General features: G+C 33.0%; 1 long non-coding RNA gene across 1 annotated transcript; it reads left to right on the top strand.

The window, feature by feature from the left end:
* The first annotated feature begins 7,099 nt into the window (after positions 1–7,099).
* On the top strand, positions 7,100–13,489 carry LOC134472601 (uncharacterized). Its single transcript, XR_010042486.1, has 5 exons — positions 7,100–7,140; positions 7,665–7,833; positions 8,135–8,338; positions 10,674–11,646; positions 11,750–13,489. It is a non-coding gene; the product is annotated as an uncharacterized LOC134472601 (long non-coding RNA).
* The last annotated feature ends 652 nt before the right edge of the window (positions 13,490–14,141 follow it).

Here is a 14,141-nt window from a genome sequence, read left to right as displayed (position 1 = left end):
TGTGTCTTATTGGATTTTATTATATGTGATAATATAAACAAAAACTTTTACAGACAAGGAGATTATACAGAAACCATTGTTCATTTTCTGTTAGTTGATTCTAAAAATAATACTAGTTGACTCTAAAAATAATACTGTCATTCTCTTGAATGGTTTTATATTTTCTTGATATGTTTGATGCTACAGTGTATGAAGTTATACCCAAAGATTTTAAGGGAAGAGACATTATGGTAACTACTATTATGTCGAGATTATCTTGTGGTGAAACACTATTTTACTTAAATGGCTATATTTTGACCTGCACTGTTTTGTTGTTATGCCCTCTTTTTTTTTATCTCAATTTCCTTTTTATTATCTACTTTTTCATTTTTATCCTTTTAATTAAGGGAAAAATAAATAAAAAATAGCAGGATATATTATAGTAACCCACTTTGATTTCCTATTAACTTGATTTGAAACTGTATTGCTCTCACCATCTTGTTTTGACTGATTTTCCTCTATTCTGTTATGCTGGATAGTACCAAGTTTGAAAGTCTAGGCAACAACTATGAAGACAATAAGATCCATTGTGACGCCCATTCTGGTTGATTATTATCTTCTTTTGAAGTCCTCTAATGTCTCCAATGTTTTGGTTTTATTGGTCTTATTCTTTACTGTTTTGTTCAATTTTATTATAACTGATGATATAGGCAATTCTTTTTAAGATAACAAGAGGCATTATGGTAACCGCTGTTGATCACCTTGTATTTTGTTTTTACATTATGTATTGTGTCCATCCTTTTGATTTGACTGACTCTGTCCTGGTATGTCACATTTGGTTTTACTTTCTTCAAAAAAAAAAAAAAAAGTAATAAGAACTGTGGGAGTAATAAAACCCAAAATGTGTAATTGTCATTGTACAAAAGAAAGTAAAAGAAAGTTCTCTAAAAGATATAACTGCATATATATTTAAGTGTATAAGACAAATAACCATATTACTGAGTTTTGTTGGATTATTGAACAAAACTGTTTGCAGTCTCACTGTTTGAAAGTCCCCTCTATATGCTTTAATTTTGTAACTTCAACAACTATTTCTAAGATGACAATATGTAATTAACTAGTGATTTCCTACTGTTTATTTTTTCTGAAATTCTGTATAACTTGTACCCTTTTTCTGTTTTTTTTTTCTTTTTTCTCCTTAAATAAAATAATAATAATAAAAAAAGAAATTAGGCACAAGACAAGGATGTCCCTTATTACTGCTCCTATTTAATATAGTACTGGAGATACTAGCCAGAGCAATTAGACAAGAAAGAGAAATAAAAGGGGTAAAGATAAGAAAAGGAGAAGTTAAATTATCATAATTTACAGATGACGTGATACTCTGCATAGAAGACCCCCAAAAATCCATTTGAAAATTCCTAGATATAATGAATAAATTCACCATTCTTTGCTAGATATAAAAATAATACTCAAAAAATCACTCGCATTTCTATACACTAACAACAAGGTCACAGAAAGAGAAATAAGAGAAGCCACACCCTTCACACTAGCAACCAAATAAATGAAATACTTAGAAATTATTCTCATGAAAGAAAAGAAAGATCTATATAGGGAAAATTAAAATACACTGAAAAAAGAAATTGAAGAGGATCTCAGAAAATGGGAAAACACCTCTTGCTCATGGATAGGAAGAATAAATATTGTGAAAATGACCATTCTCCCAAAACTCTTATACAGATTCAAGGCAATCGCAATAAAAATACCATCAACATACCTCAAAGATCTAGAGAAATCACTCCTAAAATATATCTGGTACCAAAAGAGACCTAATCTAGCAAAGACAATTCTAAGTAGCAAAGGCAAGGCAGGAGGCATCACAATCCCTGACTTGAAGTTATACTACAAAGCAACTGTAGTAAAATCAATGTGGTACTGGAATCAAAACAGAGCTGAAGATCAATGGAATAGATTATAAGATACAACCACAACTGCAAACACACTCAACCACTTTATCTTTGATAAAGGTGCCAAACACATTCACTGGAAAAACTATAGTCTCTTTAACAAATGGTGTTGGAAAAACTGGCTCTCTATATGCTGAAAACTAAGACTAGACCCATGCCTACCACCATGTACTAAATCAAAACCTAAATGGAGCAAAGATCTGAATATTAAAACAGAAACACCAAATCTATTAGAAAACAAGTTGGATGAAAACCTTGAAGCCATAGCGTAGGTAAAGAATTTATGAATAGGAATCATACTGTGCGGGAAATATTTCCCAGAATCAACAACTGGGACCATGTCGTATTAAAAAGTTTCTGCATGTCAAAAGAAATCTCTAGCATAGTGAAGAGAAAACCTACAAACTGGGAAAAAATCTTAGTGAACTGTCCCTCAGAGAAAGGACTTCTGCCTAAAACATCTAAAGAATTTTTAAAAATCAGACCCTCAAAATTCAAGTATCCAATCCAAAAATGGGAATCTTAGATGAATACACAATTCTCAGATGAAGAAATACAAATGGCAAATACATGAAAAAATGTTCCTAATCATTACTCATTAGAGAAATACAAATTAAAACCACACTGAGATTCCATCTCACTCCAGAAAAAATGGCCAGGATCAAGAAAACTACCAACAACAAATACTGGAAAGGATGTGGGGGAAAAGGAACTCTCCTGCACTGTTGGTGGGAGTGTAGACTGGTACACTCATTGTGGAAGTTAATTTGGAGATTCCTCAGAAAGCTGGGATTGGAGGTCCCATTTGTTCCAGCTATTCAACTTCTAGGCATATTCCCAGAAGAACTGAAGACTTTATAGCACAGTGATATATGTGCACCCCTCTTTATAGCAGCACAATCTGTAATAGCCAGATCCTGGAAACAACCTAAATATCCATCAACTAAGGAACGGATTAAAAAGTTGTGGTCTTTTTATATGATGGAGTACTACTTAGCTATAAAAAAGGATCACATTGAGATATTTATAAATAAATAGATGCAGCCTGAGACCATACTCATAAGCAAAATAAAACAAACTCACATATATAAATACCGAATAGTTTCTCTAGTGTGAGAAATGGTAAGAATACATAAAAGTATGTGGTAATCATGATTCCCCATTTTATTACTTTGAAGTCTTACAATGTTTTCATTCATTAATTGGAATTTTTGTATTCTGTGTTGTTTGATTTTATTGTCTGTGATTGCATAAACAGCTATGTTGAAGAAAACAAGGCATTATAATAACTAGTGATGATTTAATATAATCTTGTTTTGAAGTCCCACCAACCTTTTGTTCTTCTGTCTCCATCAGTTTTATCATGTTGTATCTTATTGGATTTTATTATATGTGATAGTATAAACAAAATATTTTATAAACAAAAAGATAATACAGTAATCTTTGTTCATTTTCTGTTAGTTGGTTCTGAATACCCTGTAATACTTTCATTCTCATGAATGGTTTTATACTGTCTTTTTATGTTTGATGCTATAGTATATGAAGGTATACTCAAATATTTCAAGGAAAGACACACTATGGTAGCTACTGTTATGTCGGATTGTCTTGTGGTGAATCACTATGTTGCTTAAATTGTTCTGCTCTGAAAAAAAATTTAAAAATGAAATAAAGTACTACTTTAAAATTCTAGCACAAATGTGAGGCAACATAAATCTACAACTAAGAACTGCTATATAAACACTCAAAAGTCAAAAAATATATTTAATTACTGCTATTTTGGGTGTTTCTAAGAGACTATGACTTATTCATTAAATCAACCCTTTGTGACATGATTATTTCTACTAATTTGTAAAATAGTTTTGAATATAGCATGAATCTATACAAAACACGTGTGATTTATCGTTCAAATGATGTAAATGTTCATCAAAATTTTCCAGCCAACCTGGTTATTCTAAAAATAAATGCTTAGACAAACATCTTCATTGAATCCAATATACCTTTAAATATGAAAACTATGAATTTCGGAGTGACATTGCTTTTTGGTTTTTATCATTTAGTAGCATGAACTTAAGGTTCCTTTATATTCCCTTGTGATTTAATAACTGATTTCCTCTGTTGCAGAGCATTATTTCACTCCCTAAATATATCACAGTTTATTTTCCCGTTTACCATTCATCTATAACTAAGGACCTCTTAGCTCTTTCCAGGCTTAACAATTATGAGTAATGCTGGTTTAAGCCTGTATGAGCCCACTTTTATATGGAAATTAATTTTGAATTCATTTAGGCAAATAGCAAGATGTGTTATTTCTGGCTGGTATATAAAAGAACATTTGATTTTGTAGGGAGATGCTGAATTTTAATCCAAAGTGCATGTCTTATAATGCATTCCCATGGGGCATTGAGAGAGAATGGCTGTCAGTGTGTACCCTCACCAGCATGGGAGTTGTCAGTGTTTTATATTTATTCATTCTTATAGGTAGGCAGAGGTAACTCACTCTAGTTTTAATTTGCAATCCCTTAATGACATGACGTTGAGCAACTTTTCATCCTCTGGTGTGCAATCAGTACATCTTTGTTAGTGATGAGTCTGGTCAAATCTTTTGTCTGTTTATAAACTGTGTGTGTGTGTGTGTGTGTGTGTGTGGCTTCAATTTGAAGAAATGTTTTGTATATTATTGATAACAAACCTTTATTAAATATGTTGTTTGCAATATTTCCTCCCCATCTCTGGCTTCTGTTTCCACTGGTTTAATAGTGTGTTTGGCAGTGTAGAAATTTTTCATATTAATGAAGTTCAAGTTACTGATTTTTTTTCATGACTCATGCTTTTGATAAAATAAGAAAGTCATTGCCAAAGCCAAGGTTATATGCGATTACTCTTATGCTATCTCCAGGGGTTTTGCAGTTTTGCATTTTAGATTTATGTTTAGGGTCCATTGTGAGCTCATTTTTGTGGAAGGTATAAGTTCTATGTTGATATTAAATTTTTGTTTATGGGTATATTTCCTGCATTCATCTGCTTTCGCTCATCTCTCAAAGATCGATTGACTATATGTGTATCCATATATTTCTGAATTTTATCTTCTGCCCCATTGAACCAATTGCCTGTGCTTTCATCCATGCCACTCTCTAAATATTAGTGCTGATTTAAAATCAAATATTGCAATCTGATATTAGATCCATAGCTTTGCTCTTTCCCTTCAATATCATGATGCTAATTTTTGATCTTTTGCTCTTCAGTATATTTTTTAAAATTCAGCAATCATCTAGAATACAATACATCCTTTTTTTAGCTTTATCTCTTTTGTTTTACTTGCAATCTGTGATATCATATTACGAACATGGTTACCTCTTTCTCTAAAGTTTCTATGAACCTTGCTATTTTATACAAAGCAGAAGAGGGTGATAGAAGACCACCACTGTCTTCATGCAGACTCTCCCTCTTTACTTATGATAGGGGATTGTTCTCTGCAGAAGTTTTCTGTCAGTATCTTACCTTTGTTGTTCAGCTCTATGCATTTTTCAAAGTAGTTATTTTTTTTGTAATTGAAGAAAGAACCATTTCAGTTAAGAACATTTAATGAAGTCCAAAGAACATTTTGTGTTAGGTGCGTTTTAATAAATACCTTCCTCATGCAGCCAGAATCCTACCCAAGATTTAGAAAATTTAATCTCTCCAGATATTTTCTGAAGCTCTCTCTGAGGCAATCTCCAGGTCTCATAGTAATCTATTGTTATGTTTTATGAAATAATAATCATAACACATTGACTTGGCCTTTCTTTCGTGAATTTCATAGAGTGATTTCATTCAGTTAAGCAATTTGTCGTTTTGATTAGGATGCTTTAGATGTTCATTCCTGTTGCTGCAGTTAAAGTACTTGACTTATTTGTCAATTTCATTGTTGAGTAGTACTTCACAGTGCATGTATTGCAAATCCTTTGCTTATTCAGTTACTTCTGGACATTTTGATCATATTGAATTTTTGACATATAAATAATGTTGCTATGAGTATTCCTATACAATTCTTTACTTGAGAATATATGTTTATAATTCTTTTGAGTGGATACCTAGTAGTGAAAGTTTAGGTCATAACATAGATTACTTTAATATTATGACACACTACCAAACATTTTTTTTAAAATAATAGTACATTGTACATTTCCACAAGAAGTGTTCAAATGCAGCGATTTTTCCCTTATCCTTGGCATTTTTTCAGGTTATTAGTGCCTGTATTTTCTGAAGTCTGGTAGGTGTGTAATAACATTTTTTGTGGTTGTCAGAATGACAATTTAAAAATCAAGTTAGCTCACCTCATTTTCCCTTTCAAAACCTCCAGTGACTTGCTGGTTTCCTTGATGCTTTACAAAAGAAAGCTCCTAGTCCTCACTGTTGCAGGAGGGGCTGCCCATTTGCCCTCAGAATGTACTGCTTCATGTGCCCTTGCTCTGTGAACAAATCTTGTTGGATCTTTGTGTCTTGACTTCTTTTTTAATTTCTTCCACGCATGGATTAGTTTTCCTGAGCATGCAGTACTCACCTATATTTCTGGAATTCTGTAAATATGGATTCTTTTACATTGCAAACTCTCTCTATTTTGTTTGGGAAAACATTTTTGTTGGACTGGTACGGATGGTCCTTTTTGCTACACCTTTCATCTATATCTCCATGCAATGTTAGATTCTTTTACTTTATTCTCTTAGGATATATTTTATCTTGTTCCCACACTTCTATTGTAGACTGTATATATTTTATCTTGTTCCCACACTTCTATTGTAGACTGTATACTTCATTGTCATTATTTTTTATGAAAATATCTTTACCCAGTGACATTGATGTCAGTAAGATCAAAGCAGGTGAATCACTTAACTTTGTACCCTAACTTCCAGGTTAGTAGCTTGTTGGGCGCAGGTGCTCAACATACCATACCCCACCCGGGACTAAGGACCACGCCAGCTTCCGCAATGCGCTACGTCCCTCTCCAAATTAGTCACCCTGTACTCACTTCGTATTCACCACAGCTGAGTATATTAGCCAGAGCCCGCGTCTCATTCCAGCCCTTCCTCCTCGTGGCAGCCCTCGTGGCAGCCTGATTGGCTACAGTCAGATATATAAGCCAGAACCCACAGCAATAAAGTTGGCAGTTCCTGTTACCCACCTGAAGTGTTTCCTGTCTCATTGGGGAGCTGCGCCGGTCAGTAGCTAAAAGTCAATAATGACTTTATTTCTCAAATGAAAGAATGAGTAATAAGCATGCAATATTCTCTAGTTCCCATCTTGAGAATTATGTTCTTGTCTTCCACAAAACATAGAGAACAAAATACTCCTCTATATGAGTAACTTCTTTTTTTTTTTTTTTTTTTTTGTCTTTTTTGTTTTTATCGGTACCAGGGATCGAACTCACGACTGCCTGCTTGCAAGGCAGGCGCTTATGCCACTGAGCTAAATCCCCAGCCCTATATGAGTAACTTCTGAGTTATTGTTCTATACTGAGTCGATTATTTTCCTTCCGACAATGATTAATCCAATGTGTTCTTAAATAGATGTGAAAAAAGTCTATTTCTGGACCTTCAAACTGAAAGGCTCTTGCCCTAGTATGAACTACTGTGCAATTATGGTGGTGGTCTAACATGAAGAAAGGCCAAAGCAGAAATGTTTAGTACTACCTGCTTCTTCTTCAGCCCTAATTGCATCTCCCCTTCCTGTTTACATGCACAGAGAATTCCAATCGTCTCCCCAACACGTCATCAATATGCGCCCCATGAACCACTTCTGATCGGAGATCATATAATGCTCTGCCTGTCTGTATCTGGTTGAAGGAGACAGCCCAGCTGCCATGGGTTGTGAGCTCCTTTCCATGCCTCAACTCAATAAACCTGTTCATTAGGTAGTTTTTGCTTCTCTATTGTACCAAAATAACACAAACTTTTTATGAATCCATAATTTGCCATAAATTTACTTTACAGTGCCTATTATTAGTAGAAATATGAATTTAGATATTTTAAGTGGGTCATTCTGAATAAGATGGTTAAAAGTCATGTAATAAATTATGTCCTTAAAATCTTAGACATTTTCATATTTTATGTATATTCAGTAACATACTCAAGTGTTAGGTTCAGGCTTTTACAATGCTTAATTAACAAAACTTCCAAATATTTCTTAAAATCTTTCTTCTGCTCTTTTCACAGGGATGAGCCTCCAAATGCAGACTTATAAGGTGTGCTTTGGCTCTGATCCATCTTTAACTGGGATCCCTGACTCAAGGCAGGACAATCAAATTTTCTCCCATGCGAATCGGGAAATTGCATTGAGAAATCTCTGCCAGTCTGGACTGAACATCAAAGTGGGCTAATAAATGCAGTCTGATGTTAAAAATGCCAGTTCTGTAAAAGGTAGGTCATCAAAGAAAAAATAGAATTAAAAATTTTTATGCTGCTCTAATTTTTCTGTGACATATGTTTCTTGCTAATATAACATATATTAGTCATTATATGCATACTACTTATTGTTAATCTCCTGTAACCAGAAATTAGTTCTATATTTATTGGGATTATTTCTTTCACTACTGATATATATCAAGTGCCAAGAATAGTGCCTGGCACATAGAAGATAGAAATAATTTTTAAATAAATGAATAAATATTAGTTATAATTTGGGTTTATTTCCAAACAACAGATTTACTCCATGGGATTTTCAATTTTATTACAGACTTTGGTTCAATTTTTGAACAGACTAAAAACATTCAAAAATCTTTAGGCCTAGCATTGCAGTAATTCTCATCAGAAATCAAAAAGAATATGATAAATTTAAAATAGATTTGAAATCTATAGGTCAAAAAGTTAACTAAATTCCAAGTTAGATATTTAAATTTATTCATACTTGACAAAGCAAATGAAAATTGCCAAGTTAAAACTAATCACAATGTTTTTAGAGGTCAAATTGCTCTTTGCATTGTGAGATGAGTAAGTTGAAAGGAAAATGTACTTTGAAAATAACAAAAACACAATCAATAAAATTCAAAACCAGGACTGGGGAATAGTTCATTGTAGAGTATTTACCTAGCTTTCTTAAGGCCTTGGGTTCGATTTTCAGAACCACAATAAGTAATAAAAATGGCTATGAAATGTGGAATATTATTCAATGCTCATAGAATTTGGAGTGTTATTTAATTTAGTGTTAGAGCACAGAGACTGCATTAGTAGAAATAGAAAACTCATAATATTCCTCTACAGGTGTCTATAATTTTGGGTTCAATTATTTCTGTTCCTTTTGGAAATAAACACAGCCACAACCACTTTTAAAATTTAAGTAAATAAATAAGCAAGCATACAAATAATTTATCATGTTCGGTGACTTGGTAAATTATAATCTTAATGTTGATTAAGCATAATATTTTACTTTTTAAATTATATAATTCTTCTTTTTCCCCCCTCCCCTTCTTTTTTCAACACTTCTTCTCCTCCTTACTTACAAAAGCTTTGTCTCTATTTTTTTCTATTCTCTTTTTATCTTTTCCTTTCCTTCAATACGCCCTTTATAACACAACACCTTAATCTCTTATGTTCAAGTTTTACTACTGAGATACTGATATGTGTTCTCTGAATATTCAATAGAATATACACTTGGGCTTGATCAACTAGTATCAGGTTCATACTAAGCAACTCTGGGAATTTGAAGAAGTCAGTAAATATCAAAAGCAATTCCATCAAGCAATATGTCATAGCAATTTAGATAGTTTTGTTGGATTTCACAAGAAAACTTATTTTTTAACTTTTTCAATATCAGAATAAATTCCGAGGAAACAGATGTCCTATCAAGTCACGTCATAATAGTAGGAATTGAGTGTTTTACAGTCCATTCAAAACTATCACATAATTGACCACTTAATCCAAACAATGAACCAGTAAGGATTGCAGAGATATTTCTATTTGCCCACTTCATAGCTAAATACAGCAAGGCTTACAAAGCTCCAGTGGTTTGCCGTAATTTATTACACAGAATATACTCAAGAAAAATTTCCAAATTAAAACAGGGTATGGTGGTGCATGTCATAATCCTGGCACTTTTGGAGCCTAAAACAGGAGAATCACAAGTAGGAGCACAGCCTAAATTACAAAGGGTTGAGGCAGGGATATAACTCAGTGTAAAGGTCCTGGATTCCAACCCCAGTACTTTACAGAAACAGAGAGAGAAAGAAAGACAGGAGCAAGGAAGAAGGAAGGAAGAAAGGAAGGAAGGAAGGAAGGAAAGAAGGTAGGAAGGAAGGAAGGAAGAAAGGAAGGAAGGAAGGAAGGAAGGAAGGAAGGAAGGAAGGAAGGAAGGAAGGAAGGAAGGAAGGAAATCTTACATAAAATATAGTGTCACATGTAAGAATACAGAACTACAAATAGTGTTTGTTAGCATTTTATACACACCCAGTTTAGGATTTCGGTCAGAGCAGAGCACCATTTAATGTGGGGATGTGATCAGGGAAGACAAATATAAAAAGGATGAAGTATCTCAAGCTAGAGAATTTTAATGGACGTAGCTCAGGGGTGCTGGCCATAGATAGTGCTCTTGTTAGCTTGTATCACCAGATGTGATAGTATTGAGAAAAAATTCTTCTATTGATGATGTTACAAATGTGACATGTGAATTTAATAAAAGTTAAATGGGCTATCCAATCAAAAGTACACAGCTGCAAAGCTGTGGGTTGAATTTCTTTCTTTCTTTCTTTCTTGTTAACAGGACATGTGTTTTGATTAATTAGAGATCCTTTCCACAGTAAACTCAGTTAAAAATGATTGCTTCCAATCCCAGAAACTCCACAGCAGTTACCACAGTCTTCCCAAGATGCCAGCAACTCCAGTGGGGGCTGTTTTGTTGAACGCGAAAGCACGGATTTGTGAAGACATGAGCAGTGGAGAAGACAGGCCCAGCAGCTTTCCTCCCAGGGATAAAGAGCACTCCTTTTTCAGACTGGAAGTGGCCCAGACACTGTGCTTGGAGTCTTAGAATTCTGATGGTTTTGTGTTAAAAATTAAAGTCTGCATACTGGTTTCAAAACAATTAATGAGGGAGTTGGTGTTTTCTATTACAGTCCCCATTTGGGCAGAAATCACATGGACTGGAATGCCAACCTTCTATTTCTTGTTCAGATCAGATCTGGCCTATTTTTATATTTAAGCCTAAGCCATTGAAATGGTTAGTGCCTCTTAAATATTCAACCATAATTTAGACGCTGACATTTTTTCTTGCTGATCATTAGTTTCTTGGGAGAGAAGGGAAGTTGCTAATACCTTTATTTCTTTTCAAGAAGACTTTTTAAAAAAAATAGTGTAACTTGTCTTAAACATTGTAGAAAGTCTTCACGTTTATTTAGTCAACACAGAAGGGGCTTGGCAATTACTTCCTTAGCAGGGCCAGCAGATAGATAATCCTTTACTGCTTTATCTTAGGACCCCCTTCCCCATTCTCAGAAAAGACCTCGGCACTCTTTAATTTCAAATGCCTTTTTATGCTATTTTGTTTTAAAATTTATTAGTGTAGTAAACAATGCACATTTCATCTACTTAGGATTTAATATAATGATATCTCTATAAACTTTATTGCCAGGTTAAGGATATTGTTTTAATGTTACTCTCTCAAAAATCCATAATCTTAGTTTTACAGATATTTGTATCACAGCAATGCAGAAATACGGGAAGTTGAACAGAATGAGGTAAGTATGGGATTCACAAATGTTAATTTGTCGTTTATTTTGTTTAATTTCTGATATTAAAGTTATCTGTATGTTTATATTTTATTTCCTTTACAATTCACAGGTACAAATGTATTGTATATCAGTGCCAAGATTTCAATATGAAGTAAAAATAATATAAGCATTTGTAGCATTATAACTGTGAGATAATATGTGGTAATACAGCCATAAAAATGGAGGTACAAGCTTTTCACATATCAGATTTTGTGCAGATAACTTAACTTATAAACTGTAGATAAACATTCAAATACACATAAAATTCTGTGTGTTTTGTCTTATGTATGATAGGCTTGTCTCTTCAAGTAAATAAAATTTATTGTGCACCCTCTGTTAAAATCAGGTATTGTTGCCGTTTTTAGTGGTTAGTCAACATCCATTGGATGTTTTCCAATGTGGATCTTTGTTAAGTGAGCATAGCTGACAATTTAAAATAAATTATTATTTATTTTAGTGCCATTTAGTATTATACAGCAAAACAAACAAAAAACACAAACAAGATCCAAACAAACAGTAGCGCTCCTGGCATGTTTGCAATTCATGTGTCATGTACTGGATTAACATAAGATTAGAAACCACTGCCAACTTCATAAAGGATGTGGTAAAATGGGCTTATATTCAGTGGAAAAAAGTGTCACAACCTTTGAAAAATATTGGGACTTATGAGGAACCTCAAAATTTTCACAACTCTTTATGACAATAATTTGATTTGTGAACACCTACCCAAAGTAAACAAAGAAGCAAGAAGAATAGCTAAATATTTTACTTATCATATTTGTACAGTATGAGATAACTGCAGCATGAGAAAATCTGCAGTAAGGTGGCATAAATATAGTTCTAATAATAAAGATATTTTTTCTGCTTCAGATTAAATGCAGGAAAACTTTGTCAGTGTACAATGATTTCCAGCAATAGAGAAGTATCTTACCAGATAATTGGCCCAAGCAGTATTTTTCAACAATTAAAAATATTTTAACATTGTGATAACACTTTCTCAAAGATATTATTAAAAAGAATAAATTTACATGTAAAAAATGACAAAAAGTACACACAAAACAATGCCAACGTGAAAGGAATTGTACATGCTGTATGGGTCCAAATTTATCAAAACTAACATGAAGGAAGTTCTATTAGCACAATAGATGGCATAGTTATTGATATGATGATAATATATAGCTGTTTGTATCTATGTATCTAGTGTGGTATTTTTATCATGATATGATGCTCAGTAAAATACTTTGTTATATGTATTCAATATACATCATCATACAGAATAACAAATATCCTTTGATTTCAAGAGGGTGGTGAGTTATTTTGCTACCTAGGGAGTTAGAAGGGGTAAGAACTGAGAGAAGGTGGAAAAAAGGAACACTAGAAAAGAAAGAAAATGGAAAGAAAAAGATTCGTTAGGCTTAAATCGATATAGAAAAATCATAGTCCTATATCTATATGTTGTATATGATTAATGTATGTGTATGCATCATTCATCTATTATGTCATTCCTAGAACGTGTCTGTTACTCAGAATATAGTGTGCGAATCAACAAATTGTATTATTAAGAAAAATAAGTTTTTCTCCTTCAAATGCCTTCAGCATGTACTTCTCCTTTTATATCAATTTCTTTTTAAACCACATATTTGTGTTATTTGCATATTTTTCAAAACAAAAAGCAGTGTGGTTATTATTAAGAGGCAACTTTTTATGGATAAAATTTATTTTTAATTTTATGTGCTTATGGGGCACAGTGAAATACATTGTTATATGTATTCAGTATGCAATCATCGTATCAGAATGACTATATTTCTAATTCTTGAAACGTATTTCATTTCTTTGTGCTAGGAAACTTCGAAATCCTCTAGTTTTTTTTTTTTTTTAATATGCAGTAAACTGTAGTTATGCTACTGTCCCATGGAACATTAAAACACTATTTGTTTCCAACAGTATTTTGACAATGATATGTATATATCCTAGGTAATTAACGAAATCTATTGATATGGAATTTAGACCTCAATTTTGAGCCCAGTTTTCATAAGAAAATAAACTACAGCAAATAATAATATTTTCCCCAACTACCTGTTACTTTAAAATTTAAGGTCATTTTAAATGTAAAGACTCATGGTTGCCTGCACAGAAAACATGTACTTTGATAGCACCGTGGAGAATGAAATCACTGAGATGTCAATAAAAAATCCCTGAATTTCAATTCCATTCATGTGACTAAATCTAATTGTAGATCTTTGACATAGTTTAGTTTCTGTAAACAGACACCTCCACAAATATTTTTAAAATCTGATGACTAAACCTAAATAAAAATGAGAATTTGTTGTAATGGTCAATTATAAGACTTAAAAAGAACTATGCAAGTCCGTTTATAAAATCTCTGCATTACACATGCACACCTAGGACTATGACCTGTAAACTAGAACATATATCACCAACTCTGGAAAGCAAATGTTAGC

Source organism: Cavia porcellus, unplaced genomic scaffold (genome assembly GCF_034190915.1).
Source record: "Cavia porcellus strain 051 isolate PalLab524CR breed Dunkin Hartley unplaced genomic scaffold, mCavPor4.1 scaffold_24, whole genome shotgun sequence".
In the NCBI taxonomy this organism is placed as follows: Eukaryota; Metazoa; Chordata; class Mammalia; order Rodentia; family Caviidae; genus Cavia; species Cavia porcellus.
The sequence above is the reverse complement of the archived record's forward strand: the minus strand, read 5'-3'. Positions and strand labels throughout refer to the sequence as shown.